The sequence below is a fragment of the Orcinus orca genome, chromosome 3 (assembly GCF_937001465.1).
Source record: "Orcinus orca chromosome 3, mOrcOrc1.1, whole genome shotgun sequence".
In the NCBI taxonomy this organism is placed as follows: domain Eukaryota; kingdom Metazoa; phylum Chordata; class Mammalia; order Artiodactyla; family Delphinidae; genus Orcinus; species Orcinus orca.
The window spans coordinates 91,605,704-91,618,666 of NC_064561.1; the positions used below are offsets into that span (position 1 = coordinate 91,605,704).

General features: G+C 38.3%; 1 long non-coding RNA gene across 1 annotated transcript in view; it reads left to right on the forward strand.

Annotated features, from left to right (window-relative positions):
* Window positions 1-9,352: 9,352 nt before the first annotated feature.
* LOC125963886 (uncharacterized) overlaps window positions 9,353-12,963 on the forward strand; it is a 33,840-nt gene continuing 30,229 nt past the window's right edge. Inside the window, exon 1 of the long non-coding RNA XR_007476311.1 lies at window positions 9,353-9,461. This is a non-coding gene — a long non-coding RNA (uncharacterized LOC125963886). The remainder of the gene's footprint in view (window positions 9,462-12,963) is intronic.

Below are 12,963 nucleotides of genomic sequence, written 5' to 3' on the forward strand. Positions count from 1 at the left end.
TTGATGGATTTACTTTTGGTTAGTGTCTACTGGTAAGTGACTAGCCAATCCAGGACATTATCCAAATAATTTAAGCCAAAGAAATGCGCTTGGCTTTCATGTTTTTGATTTTGGAGGTCTGGGGTTTTGTTTTTGTCTCTAGTATCATGTGTTAGTGTAGTCCTGAATCCAGCAGTCTGCTGGACTCTGCCTGGAAGATCCCTTGCTGAGGTCTTTCAAAAATGAATAGAACAAAATTTGTCCGATAACATGAACCAAGGTTGAGCTGATATATGGCAAAGGAAGGAGGGTCCAACAGTGTGCTTCTCTGAGCTCCAGACATAACTCTTGGGGTTGGGCTTTTCAGCTTCAGTCCTATTGTCCACTGGTTCAAGTTTCATTGAGGTCCCAGCCAGCCCTTGTAAGCAGCTGCTTACAGAAAGCAAAGATGTCTTGCTTCTGACCTCCTCTGATCTTTCCCTCTGATGTGCTGACTAAATGCTCCAACTAAAAACCCACATAACATTCCATCATTACCTCATTTGCCTAGGGCTTGGTTTTTTGAGAAGGGAGTGGAATGAAAAATGTTATGGGGACAATGTTGGGGTGAGTAATTGAATTGTACACATACTTAACATTGAGATCCTGGAGCAACCTAATTTAAGCTTTCATTTGTTCGAATGGGTAATGTGTTCATTAAGTTTCAAGAGGTACTTTGAATTTCACTGGAGGTTCAATTTCCTTGTCTAGAGATGTCTACATTGAATACCAGCTTGCTCATTGTTGTGACAGCTTGATAACCAAAACTAATGTGTGGAGGACTCAAGGGGGAGTTGGGGTACAAAATAGTGGTTCTGTCCTCTGAGATGTTGCCAACTTTAGAGTGTTTCTAGCCTAGAATAGCAATTTTCTTCCACAAAAGAATCATTTAATAGTTTGTAATTGAACATAATACCATACGTTCTTGGGTCAAAGCGGAACTTAGTAATTTGAGTTGACTTTGGTGCGAGGTAAACTTTGAATTTTATTGTTAATAGTGTTTCTCTTTCTTTCCTAGTCACATGGCAAGGACAGAGGTGGGCAAGAAGGTGTTGCATTTTAGTATTTCTTTTCTATTCTCTGCAATGAAAGTTGCTATTATTTAGTTTGTATCCATAAATGACAGATTTGTCTTTAAGAATTAAATCTTAAGGTTTGTCTTTAAGAATTAACCCTTACGGTTATTTTCTTCCTTTCCTGTGCACAACACATTGCTGATCTTTACAGTTACACTAATACTTGTTTGGAGAAATAGAAACTATAATTTTAAGGTGTTTTTGCTTTGTTTTTAGTTTAAATAGGTTTTACTTTTGCAGATTCTGATACCAAGAGATATAGTGGTGGGGAGGTTCAGCTGTTATCAAGTCTAAATCTTGTCCTGCTCTGGTTAAACACTGTCTTTAAGGAAGAATGATGGGAAATGCTGGTGAGTTGAGAGGAAAGAATAAGAACTATTGAGGTGCGATATTCATGACTGGAGTCTAAGGGGAGAGGGTGGGTTGAGATGCCTACTGAATACCGTTAAATATAAGAACCCCTATCCCTGAGATGTTACCAGGCATGTCAAGGCATTCTAACATCTTAAATAAGCCAGGCCAGGCTCAACATGTGCCTGATCATTTCTTCTCCAAGGAGAAAATTCAAGTCCTATCTTTTTAATCAGCTGAGCATCCTACTGGGTGCAGTTCTCCTCACTATTCGCACTGTTCCTATGGTTACAAGTCATTAGTTCTTTTAGGGAACTAGATGCCGTCTGATTCGTTACTACATATGTGGTTATTGTTTCCTCCCTTCCTTCCTCTTTCCCTTCCCTTTCCTTCCCCTCCTCCCTCCCTCCCTCCCTCCCTCCCTCCCCTCCCTCCCTCCTTCCCTCCTTCCTTCCTTCCTTCCTTCCTTCCTTCCTTCCTTCCTTCCTTCCTTCCTTCCTTTCCTCTCCTCATTTGTTCATTCACTCATTCATAATGACTCTTTGCTATTTGCAAGACATTGGGTAATGTGCCACCAGGGATAAATAAGAAGCAAAAGATGCCCATAGTCTACCAAGAAAGATCACATTTGTATTCATATAATTATAATGCAATGTAGAAAGTGATACAGGCCATGAGAGTGATGTGAGGGCCAGCAGGAACTGAGAAGATGGAGAAGTCTCTTCTAGTGAGAAAAATCAGGAAACTCTTCATATCTTTATTTAGAAGTCTAAAAGTTTTATGGTGAAGAAAAAAAATTGATTTAAATAAGAAATATATCAGGGGCTGGAATTTAGTATGCTGATAGCCTGAGATAATTTGTTCTCCTCTTCCTATTTGAATTCATAAGGGGATTTTTTTTCTTTTCTTTTGCAGTACGCGGGCCTCTCACTGTTGTGGCCTCTCCCATGGCGGAGCACAGGCTCTGGACGCGCAGGCTCAGTGGCCATGGCTCACGGGCCTAGCCGCTCCGCGGCATGTGGGATCTTCCCGGACCGGGGCACGAACCCGTGTCCCCTGCATTGGCAGGCGGACTCTCAACCACTGTGCCACCAGGGAAGCCCCATAAGGGGATTTTTTATGTTTTATTCTCTTAATCAGACCAAAGCATCTTGATTGCAATTAATCTATATGAACAAAGATCTGTTTTACTACCCTTTTCTCTCCCATAAATATTTTCATGATATCTGTGAAATCAATTCCAGAATTCTAGTAGAGAAACACTTTATAAGAATTTTTTTTTATAAGCATTGGACTTTCTCCTATTTTTTTTTAATAAGCATTGGACTTTCTCCTAATTAGAACAGAACAAAGAATCTTGGAGGTACAGGGGTCTTCAGAGACTATTATCTAGGTTAACTTACTGCCCCCACTTCATAGGTGAAGAAACTCGGGCCCAGAGAAGCAAAGTAACCTGTGTCTCTTGTAAATGACCAAGTTAGAAATGGAGCATGGATTAGAACCAAGGTTCCTTTTTTGTCTTCTCATGTTACCACATTTCCTCTCTTTTTTATAAGCGTATGGAATGCGGATCAAGTCAGAATGGGTAATGTATATGAAGTAGAACTGGGAGAAAGGTAGCAACAGGAAGATCAATTAGAATTTCTATTACTACAGAAAGGGTAGACAGTTTTTGTAGAAATAGCTTCTTTCTCATCTCTCTTCCTTTGCTTATGCTCATCCTTCCACATTGTTGCCACAACTTGGGAAATGACGGTTACTCCTAACATCTAAATGATACCCAAGTAGACAAACTTGCTTCTCAGTATCGTTGGGCGAGCCCCACACTCATACTTCTCATTTTACTCAAGGTCTAAGGGTGGATTTTGTTTTACCTCTACTTATTCCATCTTCCATGCTCTTCCTTTTTTAATGTAGGTCAGTGTTTCTAATCTATATTTTTTCCTTCTCTCTAAAGAACTTCTTTCAACATTTATTGCAAGGCAGGTTTATTGGCAACAAATTCAATTTTTATTTGTTTAAGCAAGTCTTTATTTCTCCTTCACTTTTGAAGGATAATTTCACAGGGTTCAGAATTCTAGGTTGGTTTGTTCTTTGAAAATTTTAATTATTTCACTCCACTCTCTTCTCGTATGCATGATTTCTGAGAAGCCGAATGTAATTCTTACCTTTGTTCCTCTATGAGTAAGTAAGGTGTTTTTTTCCTCTTGTTTCTTTCAGGAATGTTTCTTTAGCTTTGATTTTCTGTAATTTGAAAATGATATACCTTGGTTTCATTTTTGGGGAGGCATTTATCCTGCTTGATGTTCTCTGAGCTTCCTGGATCTTGGATTTGGTGTTTCACATTAATTTTGGAAAATTCTCCAGCATTAGTGTTTAAAATATTTCTCTGTTCCTTTCTTTCTTCTCCTTCTGGTATTCCCATTATATGTATGTTACGCCTTTCGCCGTTGTTCCACGATCCTTGGATATAATATTCTGGTTTGTTTTTTGTTTGTCTTTAAGGATCCTATTGCTATATTCTCTAGCTCAGAGATTCTTTCCTCAATTATGTCCAGTCTACTAATAAGCCTAAAGGTAGTCTTCATTTCTGTTACAGTGTATTTGATCTCTAGCATTTCTTTTTGGTTCGTTCTTAGGATTTCCATCTCTCTGCTCACATTACCCATCTCTTCTTACATGCTGTCTCCTTTGTCCATTAGATCCCTTACACTGTTGTTTTAAATTCCTGGTCTGGTAATTCCAACATCACTGTTGTGTCCGGTTCTGATGCTTGCTTTGTCTCTTCAAATGGTGTTTTTGACTTTTGGTATGCCTTGTAATTTTTTTTTTGATAGCCAGACATGATGTAACAGGTAAAATAAATGCTGTAATAGGCTTTTAGTAATATGGTGGTACGGTGTGGGGGGTGAGGAAATGTTCTAAAGTCCTATAATTGTCTCAGTCTTTCAGTGAACTTCAAAAGTGTTTCTCACTTTTGTTCTCCTCCCTTAAGGGGGACAGGATGGCTAGAGGGGGTTGAAGTTGGGTATTTCCTCTCCCCAGGTCATTAGGCTCTGATAAGACCCCAGCAGGTTAGGCTCTGGTTAACTAGTTTCCCCTGAGGTCAGACCTTGTTAAGAAGAACAGAGTGCTGTGGCATATTTCAAAATAGTCCCTTTTCTCCTACCCCTGCCTGAAGGCTGAGGAGGTCTTTTTCTTTGGTATTTACATGAGAACCTGGTCAAGCTCCTGCAGGTAAATCATACAATATTGTGTGCCTCCCACCCCCATGACCAGATTCCCCTGAAGTTTTTAATTCTCAGAGTTGTCCTCACTGAGCCTCCAAGAATTCATCATTTACAGTTCAGGTTTTCCTACCCTGGCACCTGTTCCCATGGGAGTTTCTGCTCATGAGCCTCTGCTCTGATAAGCCATGGCTCTATTTGCCTGTCTCTCTCTCCAGTCTTGGGGCAGTGTTTTGCCTGGTGTCCTCTCCACTCGTAGGTATTTAAGAAGAGCTGTTGATTTTTCAGTTTGCTTAGCTTTCTATTTGTTGTTAGGATGGAGTGGTGACTTCCAAGCTCCTGAGATCCAGAAACAGAAACATAAAAAGTCTTAAGTATGGGTTTTGAAAGTTTCTTCTTTATGGTTTACTTCACTAAGCTCATAGTAGTTAGACCCCAAAGAGGCACAATCAATCCTCCCTACCCATATATAAATAAATGTGTGTATGTATGTTGTGTATGTGTTTTTAATTAGAAATTCCGAGGGCATACTTGTTTCATGCCACACCGAATTTACTGAGCAGCTATGCTTCAAAAATAACAGCATTATTCAGAAGTGTATTTGCATTTACCAACACACACTGAATTAACGATTATGCTATAGCTTGGTGATGCAGCTGTAAAAAACCTAGGCAGAACAAAGAATAGGGATGAAGCTTGGAATATATATTTTTGTGTAAAAAATAATTTTTGTTTCTTTTGGTCTGAGAAGTCTCTGATACTGCGGCTTTGAGAATGCTTACAGTACTTTAGTCCACTCTCATGATACTTAAAGAAGGCTTGGCCTGAGGAAAGTATTCAACATTTAGCTCAGGAAATTTAGTAAAATGTGGTAAATTCATTCTGGAACTCAAACTCCACCGACTGAGTATAATGAATGCATTAGCACTGTTAGTAGGCACCATGGTAATTTTGCTAACTACAAAGAAATAAAGTCTTCCTCAAGGATACAGACATCTATGTATATTGGTGAGAAAATATCGAACCAAGCTCTGACTTTTGGAAAACATAAGTAAGCTGCAGGGGTTCTCAGCACTTAGTAAGTTCTTTTCTTACTATTTCTTGACTAAATCTTCTCTTTACTGGACTGTTTGGCCTTTTATTGCTTACAGCCAGCAACCTGGGCTTCAGCCCAAATTGTCCACTCCAATCAGTCATTTTTAAAGCCTCTCAAGATCCTGACCCTTTTCTTTGGTCTGTGGTCTGTGGTGACTGCTTAGGGCTAACTTGGTCCATTTATTGAATTTTTTTTACCCCTCCTAGTCACCAGCTTAGCCTGTATGCTATTTCTAGCCTCACCTATTAACCCCCATCTTGGTTTACTCAACATATTACTCTTCCAGAGACATCTCTGCTATGCCCCTGACTTAGAACACTGTTACATCTCTCTGACCAAGCCCTATCTCTTCCTTCATTTGTGAGTTTCTTGAGAGCCTACTTCCTCCACAAAGTTTCTTTTTTCATTTGCGTCTTCCTCTATTTGCTCCTGAGCACATGATACCTGCCCATAAAATAAACTGAAAACTCCATTTAGCTTTTTATCTTCCTAGCTGATTGTCACTACAGCTCTTTCGCTATAGTTTTATGTTTTTGCTTATGGTAAAATGGGTAGGTACAAGTTTTAATATTTCAAAGTTTTCATTTATTTGGAGAGGTAGAGGAGAGTGCATTATTTGAAAAGCAGTTGGCCTGAATCATGATACGTAGTACACACAGGAAAGACCTCTGTCTAGTACAAAATACCTTAAAGAATAAGGCCATTCTCAGAAGGGTTCATGTGATTCTAAGGCCAAAACTCACTCTCATAATAATTAGTGACCCTGTTTGTAGCCAAATTCTCAACCAAATGAGCAAATGCAATCCATATTTTAGTGTATACTAGATTATAATATTTTCTCCCTACAATTTGTAAATAACTTGACCAGTGCAGCAATACCTATAAGGTGTTAAAATTTTTTGCATGTTGTAACTGTTTTTAAGAATCTTGAGATAAGAAAAAATTTTAGAAGGCAGAACCTATCATTTAAAATATTGATAAATTTTATTAACGTGAAGTTTAACTTGGTACGAACTTTCCCAATGAGGTATTCCATGAAGGCAAAATCTTGACAGAGTTAACAAAAATTAGAATTCTCATTAGGCCATTCCCTTTTATATTCAGGCTTATATCACCATTATCAAAAGTGTTTACAGTAAAAATTATACACTCTTATTCAAGGGAAAGTTTGACACATGGGATTTTCCTTGTTCTTGAACCATACTGAGCACAGGGAAGGCCATATGCTTATCACTGGAGGTGGGAAACAGACAAGGATAAAGGGTAACCCAACCATCCAGGTGTCCATGGATCATATCTTTGCCTCTAGCTTTCCAGATGTCCAGAAACCCCATATCCCCAGGGTAGTCTAACTCTGATTTGATTTGATTTTCTACAAAATTTTATAAGATTTATGACCTCAAATGTAGATTTTTTTTTCCTATCATGGCTTTTTGTTTTCCTTCAGTATTTTTTATTCTTTTCTCATATTTATCTTTCCTCCTTTTCTTCTTTCCTTCCTTCCCTCCTCTTTCTTCCTTCTTTCTTTTTTCCTTCCTTGATTACAGAGGTTGAGTCAATCAGATATTTCAGGTCATTACTCATGATCTTGACTGGTCCCTGAACATCCTCCCGTATTTATTTTCCATTCTCATTTGCCACTTCTACTCTATAGGCATCATCTTTCAGTGTTTTATGTATATCCTTTATTTGTGTAAATTATTGCAAAATAAATGCTGTTATTTTTGTGCATGTGTGAGGGCTTATAGCCCTCAATCCTCAATCTGTTTTATTTTTTTCATGCCCTTTTGGCCATTTATGACACATCCATTTTACTATCTATGTCCATCTAGCTTGTTGCTTCTCATTGCTGCACAGTACTTCTGTAGAACGCCTTCACATAGTTTATTTATCCATTTCCCTCACACAAATATCTAAATTTCCTCCAAGTCCCCAATTCCACAAATAATGCTAAATAAACCTTTTTATGCAATTGTCACAAATCAGAGCAAATGTTTACTAGGAGTCACAATACATGTAGAAGGACCTCTGTCTTAATACCAAGTGTCTTAAGTAACAAGTCCTTGGTTAAACCCCGTTCTCAGAAAAAAACAAGGATTCCAAGGTCAAAATTTATTCTGTAAGTCTATATTCCCTGTAGATTGTGGCCACTGAAGTCTCTACTCAGTCAGTTAATGATTGAATAGAGATTTCTTAAATGCCTTGAATCAATAAGGCATTATTTTGTTTTGTTTTGTTTGTTGAATCAACAAAACCTTTATTGAAGGTTTTGCATGTGTGTGTTGGACCATGCATTTAACACTAAGGCAGCTTGCAAGTCTACCTTAACCTTTACTTTCTGCTTGTGCAGGGTCTCAAGGTCCACCAGAAGAAAGAGCTTAGCACCCTATCAGGTCTTTCCTGGTCATATGCATAGCCCTGAACATTTGTGTGGTCTTGTAGATCTCCAGAAATACGTCAGAGCTTCTCAAAGTCAACTGTGGATATCTCATTACTCAGATCTTCCTTTCAAATGTTTTGGGGTCAGATTCTTGTTTGTTCAACTAGTATCATGGCTTTAGGCAGCTGCGTTTTTAAACAATTGCCATATATTGTTTTTGACAAACACCCTAGGGATGCGGCTTTTTCTGCAGAGTAAACTTCAAGTCACGTCAAATAATGACAACGTTCTGAAAAGTTATTTAAAATTTTTTTTCTGGGAAGCCATGAGATAAACCAAATAGCACCAATGCCCTGGTGATGGGACTTGAGGAGTGTCAAGGCCCCTTAATCGCCCTGTGATGGCAGCCTGACTGCAGGTTTTACAGCTACTGCAGATGCAATACTACTGGTTTTCAAGGTTACATGGAACTTACAAGAGAGGGATGGGAGTAGGCCAAGTTAATATGCCCTAACTTCACTGCCATTCTTAGTGAAGTTTTGCAGTTTTTCTTGAACAAATTGCTCCTCACATTATTGCGAGCCTTTGGTTAATTTGCAGAGTTCCTAAAAAGTTGATTTTGAAATATTTGCATGTGTTTTTATTGATTTTTATGGAAGAGCAGACTTATGGAGGTCCTCATTCTACCATTCCAGAAGTCCCAGTGCTTGCATTTTTTAAAAAGTCTTAATTATAAATCACTTTTTAAGACTTCTGTGGCTTCATCAAGTCCATGTTTCTTATATATTAGGAATTACAAATCCAAATTTCTACAGGGATAAGGTGGGTGCCACAGATGAGAGAATGAGCTTGTGATAATAATATAGGGAATGATGGTGGGTACCATAAGCCCACCTTAGGGAGTGGCTCCTTCTCAGGTCCAGCCCATTGGTCTGCACTTGGAAATAGGGACCAAATATTGCCAGGTTTTCCAGTTTACTGAAATAAGCAAGAAATTCAGATTTAAAAAGGAAATGTCTTTACATGTATTACATATGTTATTTCATGAAGCCTAATGGCACACTTCTGTGGATCAGATTCTACAATCAGGTCACAGACTTGTGTCCCTTATTAATGATTAATGATGGTATGAGCTAGACATTGTCTTCATTTTTTTTTTTTTTTTCTTAGAGAAAGTTATATTAAGCCAAATGCTTTTCTTCATGGTAATTGTCCTCTATCTGTTATGTGGGGGGAACTTTTTATGAGCCCCATATTAGGAATCTAGTTTTTTTTTTTTTTTTTTTTTTTTTTTTTTTTTTTTTTTTTTTGCGGTAAGCGGGCCTCTCACTTGTGGCCTCTCCCGTTGCGGAGCACAGGCTCCGGACGCGCAGGCTCAGCGGCCATGGCTCACGGGCTCAGCCGCTCCGCGGCATGTGGGATCTTCCCGGACCGGGGCACGAACCCGTGTCCCCTGCATCGGCAGGCAGACGCTCAACCACTGCGCCACCAGGGAAGCCCAGGAATTTAGTTTTTAATTCATTTTTCAGAAGGGGAGGTCTATCCTTCTGGAGTTTTTTGACAGGAAGCATGGGTTGCTTCTGGATAACTTCCTCTTTCTACCCCTACCTATAGGTCTCTCAGTATGGTCTGATTATGTAGACCTGGGCAAGATTTTGTGTGTCTTCATCAACTTAGTAGTTACATAATACAATTCTGGAAAGGGTCAGCAATTGAAAGATGATGATTTGATTCTTATGGGATCTTGCATGTGAGTTTTTGGGTAATTCTTTGCCATTAGCAGCCAAAGCGCTCTCTCTTGAAATATTCAGTGTTCAACTACAAGCATAACGAAGGACCGCACTCTTATAAAGAAAAGTAGAGTTGGCAGGGAAGATCAGCTTTCTTTGTTTCAAGCAGGAACTCATTTAAACTATCTCAGACCTGACAGAGATATTTTTTGGACTTCACCCACTTATTCTAGGAAATGGTAAGTATTGTGCTTTGCTTACCTAACTCTAAACTGTAGCAGCTTGCCCTGAAATCTTGTGAGTATTCAGTAAAGAAAAACAGTTGATTTTCATTCTAGGCAAACTAATATAAGGTTATCTTCTATCCTACCTTGCCCAGGCTATGGAATCCCCCTGTGAATTAATCTTTTTTTTAATTAATTGTGTTGTTCCTTCCTGTGGTCATTGCCATTGCTCTCTGTCAAGCCTTCTCTCATGCTCTAATGAGGCATTGTAAAAGAAGAATTACTCTCAGTTCTCTTCCCCATCAGAGATGTATGCTTTTTTTTTCTCTAGAATCCATAGCTTTAAAGCTAAAGTGATACTTCTTTGTGGCTTTCCCAGTAATAAACCATAAGAACTTATCTTGCCATGAGGGTCAAATATAGCTGGGCAGCTTGAGATGATGTGTACCCCATCTGAAAGAGTAGACAGAAATTCTCTTTCCAACTTAGTTGTCTTCTCCTACTCCTCACTGGCAAAGATCAAACTACTGCTGATCTTTGGCAAATGTAGGCTGGATGTTAAAACCTGTCAATTTTGAAATGGGTAGAAAAAGAGAAAATGAAGTGGTTGAGGAACAAAAGAGTTTGAGAAGGAAAAGTCTAATAAAATTAATTTGTGAACAGGATAACTAGAGGTTGGATAAAATATCTGCTTTTCTGGATGTGGGAGGAGTCAGAAAATACGACTTCTAGAATTATCAGTTGGATATATGAAGTGTAACTCGAAGAGACAGACTGCCAAAGAAATATCCTATTCTCCCAAATAAGCACCTTTTTCTATGAGAAATGAAACTCAATGTGTCAAGAGGTTAAGAAGACACACCACAGACTGGGAGAAAATATTTGCAAAAGACATATCTGATAAGACTTTTATCCAAAATATACAAAGAATTCTTAAAATTCAACACTAAGAAGGTGAACCCAGTTAAAAAATGGGCAGAAGTCCTGAATAGACACCTTACAAAGAAGATATATAATGGACAAATAAGCATGAGAAAATATGTTCAACATCCTATGTATTTAGGGAATTGCAAATTAACAATGAGATACCCCTACATATCTATTTAGAATGGCCAAAATTCAAAAACACTGACAACACCAAATGCTGGTATAGATGTGGAGCAACAGGAACTCTCATAGATTGCTGGTTGGAATGCAAAATGGTACAGCCCCTTTAGAAGACAGTTTGTCTGTTTCTTAAAAAAATTAAACATACTCTTTCTATGGGATCTAGCAGTCACACTCCTTGATATTTACCCAATGAAGTTGAAAACTTATGTCCACACAAAAACGTGCAAACCAATGTTTGTAACCGCTTTATTCATAATTGCCAAAAGCTGGAAGCAACCTAGATATCCTTGTTAGTGAATGGTTAAATAAACTGTGATACATGTAGACAATGGGATATTATTCAGTGCTAAAAGGAAATGAGCTGTCAAGATATGAAAAGACATGGAGAAACATTAAATGCATCTTAGTAAGACAAAGAAGCCAATTTGAAAAGGCTACATACCATATGAGTCCAACTATATGACATTGTGAAAAAGGCAAAATTATGGAGACTGTAAAAAGATCAATGTTTACAGGGAATGGGGGAGAGGAGTGATGAATAGTGGAACACAGGATTTTTAAGGCAGTGAAACTGTTCTGTATGACATTATTGTGGATACATGTCATTATACATTTGTCCAAGTCCAAAGAATATACAGTACGAAGACTGAACCTAATGTAAACCATGGGCTGTGGGTGATAATGATGTGTCAATGTAGATTCATCAATTATAAAAAAAAGTACCACTCTGATGTGGTGTGTTGATAATGGGGGAGGCTATGCATATGTGAAGGCAGGGGTATATGGGAGCTTTCTGTACTTCCCACTCAATTTTTCTGTGAACCTAAAAGTGATGTAAAAAATAAAGTCTGTTTTAAAAGCCCCTCAATATGCACCATGGGGTTATATTGTTATGTTTGGTTCAAAAAATGGGAAAAGCAATTACTGGGATTGCAGCAAATCATCCTGAACTTTGTATATTTAGCCCAAGTAGCTTTGTGTTAAGACTTAATGAAAACTAAAATAGTAAACATAGTTGATCAGATGGGCAAGATATATGATGAGAACCTTCTGAGTGGGAAATACTAAGTTCTCCCATGTGGTATTTGAAAATGTTTCTCTTCTCTTCTTTCCACCTTTAAATGTGAGTACATTCATCATTCTGGTTTATTTATTCACATTTTCCACCATGTATTTTTTATAAAGCATTAATCTATTGGTAGCCTGATGTGGGACAATTAATTAAAGCTTTTAAGTTAGAATCAGTTTCTCAAAACTCCACACTCAGAGATGGGCTCTTTATTTCCCTGGTGTTTCTAAGGCTGGAATCTGCCCATTTAAAAGGAAAGGAAAGGAAAAAAAACCCGTGTCCCTCTTCTGGTTATAATTTGGTGGTGTGACATGGAGGAGTAGCAATTCTAGATGAGATTATGGAAACTCACTCTATGAATGCCTCATTTTGCTCTTTTGGTTGATCACAAGCCTGCTAGTAAATTTTTTTATATGTAACTTTTTAAAAATAATCGAGCCCTCAGTAAATGTAGGTGTCTTTCTAAAAAATTTTATTCATTTATTTATTTATTTACGTTGGCCGTGCTGCGTGGCTTGTGGGATCTTAGTTCCTCGACCAGGGATTGAAGCTGTGCCCCCTGCAGTGGAAGTGGGGAGTCTTAACCACTGGACCACCAGGGAAGTCCCTATATGTAACTTTTTAATATATAATTTATTACTGAAGTTAGAATTCTCCTAGAGTGTTCTCTTCTGTCCCCCAG